Source organism: Curcuma longa, chromosome 18 (genome assembly GCF_044706935.1).
Source record: "Curcuma longa cultivar G26 ecotype Majalengka, Jawa Barat chromosome 18, ITB_CL_G26_1.1, whole genome shotgun sequence".
In the NCBI taxonomy this organism is placed as follows: Eukaryota; Viridiplantae; Streptophyta; class Magnoliopsida; order Zingiberales; family Zingiberaceae; genus Curcuma; species Curcuma longa.
In genome coordinates, this window is record NC_133878.1 from 3,710,277 (window position 1) to 3,712,852 (window position 2,576).

The following is a 2,576-nucleotide window of genomic DNA, read 5'->3' on the forward strand; positions in this document are numbered from 1 at the left end:
AAGCCACTGTTTCGTCATCTTCACTGATCCAACCATAACAAGGCTGGCATTGGTTCTGAATATTAGAATTGCCTTCATCTTCTTCATCACCCCAGCTTGGTTTTACTGCTGGTTCAAAATCAATATATTCAGGAGGATTATATTTTACCATATAATCATACCTGCCGCTTGGTTGTCCCAAAGTATCCCAAATATCATTTTGCATAGATTGGCTTTCCTGATGATTGATGGCCAAAATATGCTCTTTACCAATCCAATCCATAAGCATTTGATCATATTCATCTAAGGCTGGTTCAGGTAAAGCAGGTTGTGCTTCATTCAGATTTTTCTGGTGGACACAAATTTTCCATAATTGCATTCCATTCTGATGAACCAATGGACATTTGACTTGTTGAGGCTTGATTCTCAACGGATGTAGATCCAAACCCACTCGTTCCTCGTCGTGTTTCTGGTAACTTTGGAACCTGCATCAATGGTGGAGTAGCAATCTTTGTAAAAATAATTTGAGCGATAGCTTCACCCCTTTTGAATTGGACAGGTTCAAATGTCAGATTGAAGACTAAAATTTTTATTTCTCCTCGGTAATCACTATCAATTACTCCTGCTCCAATATGAATACCCTTCTTCCATGCAACTCCAGATCTTGGCGCAATTCTTCCATAATATCCTTCTGGAATAGCCATAGCCAATCCTGTGCCAAGTAGATCTCTATCCCCTGCACCAATTTCAACATTAGTGATTATATGGAGATCATACCCTGCAGCCCCATAAGTAGCTCTTGTTGGTATAGTTGAATTTGGACTTAATCTTGTGAACTCCACTATTGGTAGAGCTTCTTCAATTGTTAACACCGCCAAAATTTCTTGCTCAGGAGAATGAATTTCTTCATCATGCTCATTGACCTGATGGGTTGCTGCTCAGGAATTGCAGTATAACCTTCAAATTGTAGCGAAACAATGCCATCCATAAGAGCTCGGGATTGAACTCTTGTTGGAGCCATTGGATTTCTTCTCAGAGTTGGCCTTAATATCCATCTTTGATTTTGTAGTTCTTCAGTAGAAAACCGATTCCCCGGTAGAGCAATAACTCCTCTGCTAGCTAGATAGTCTGCAACATGTTGAACATTATAGGAAAAATTTGTAAAACTTGTATTTGTTAGCCTGCCCAACATCATTCGAGTAATTAACAAATTACTCGTGCCTCCCTGCCATTCATTATAACCATGGGTTTGTATTGATAATTCAAGATGATTTGAAAAGTCATCAATACTTATCATTAAATCTGGTATGACATAAGTCATTTGGGTTCCCCTGGAAAGATCCATTTCCATTGTTGCGATGATTGCACGATCTCCACGCCATCGTGTATCCTGTAAAACAACTAGCGCCATGGTTCCTGCATCACGTCTATGAAGAGTGTAAACTCTTACCATTAGGAGGCCCACATGGATGTGGTGAAATCCAGCCTCTCTTAGAGCTCTATGGCTCTGTGTAGTGACAAGTGGCAGATCCACCTGTCCATCTTCTACGCACAAAACATCTTCCTCCGAGTAGTGTTGATATACTCGGTGTTGAGTTGGTCTATAACCTGCAGAATAAAGAATTTCTGCTGGAACCATTGTTGCTCTTCTGGATCTAGAAATTTCCAACTGTGCTTCTGGATCTAGTTGGCTTTCAATTGTCCTTCTAAAACATCTTTGACTTGGAATTATTCTTCTTTGCAAATTATATAATCTTCGTTGATTCTGCTGATAATCCCGAATCTGGTCTTCAGCTGTTGGTACTTGAGTTGTAGTAGTAGTAACGGCTGGTGGTCTAGAAGTCATTTTAACTTCCTTTTCTCTGCTTCTAGAATATCAGAAGGATTCTTATAAATCAGGATAGAACCTTTCTTTTTAGGAATAATTGTTTCACCTCCCAGGTTTAGGCCAGAAAGCCTTTTTGTCAGCTGCTCAATTGATACTTCAAGTTCTTTTGAAGGAGCTTCTGGAGGCTGCTGCTGCTGCTTCTTTAACTGATTAATCTGGTCTCGCAAGTCCTGTATCAACTTCTCCTTGTGATATAAGCAAAGAAATTAAAGTATTATTCTGTTTGACCACTACTTTTAGCAAATCAAAAGTTGATGACGAATGTTCACTTGGTTTTACAAATCCTTTTGCAGGAGTTTCAATATTATCTGTTGATTTTAACGCCTTCAAATAATTATTATCTTCCAACTGCTTAGAAAACTCTGTCATCCACCGATTAACCTTTTAACTTCCTGCAGAACACCTTCTACTTTTCTGACACTTTGTCTCAATTCCTCAATTAATTTGACTGCCTCTTCCTCTATTAACTTTGGTTGCTTAGAAATTTCAATGACCAAACTTCTAACTTCTGTCTTAGTCAGGGGTTTATTTGACACAAAATCCTTTTCCAAACTTCTTACAGAAGTCCGTAGCTGAGCTACTTCCTTCCTAAGAATTCTATTTTCTTCCTCAAGGACACAGAAATGTTTGAGAGTTACTTTTGACAAAAGACACACCTTACTATGGATTACCCCAAGATTATTTGCTAGGTCTTTTGGTTCGAGTTTTG

General features: G+C 38.8%; 1 pseudogene; it reads right to left on the reverse strand.

Moving 5' to 3' along the window:
* Positions 1–314: 314 nt before the first annotated feature.
* Positions 315–1,432, reverse strand: LOC141812111 (uncharacterized; annotated as a pseudogene).
* Positions 1,433–2,576: the final 1,144 nt, after the last annotated feature.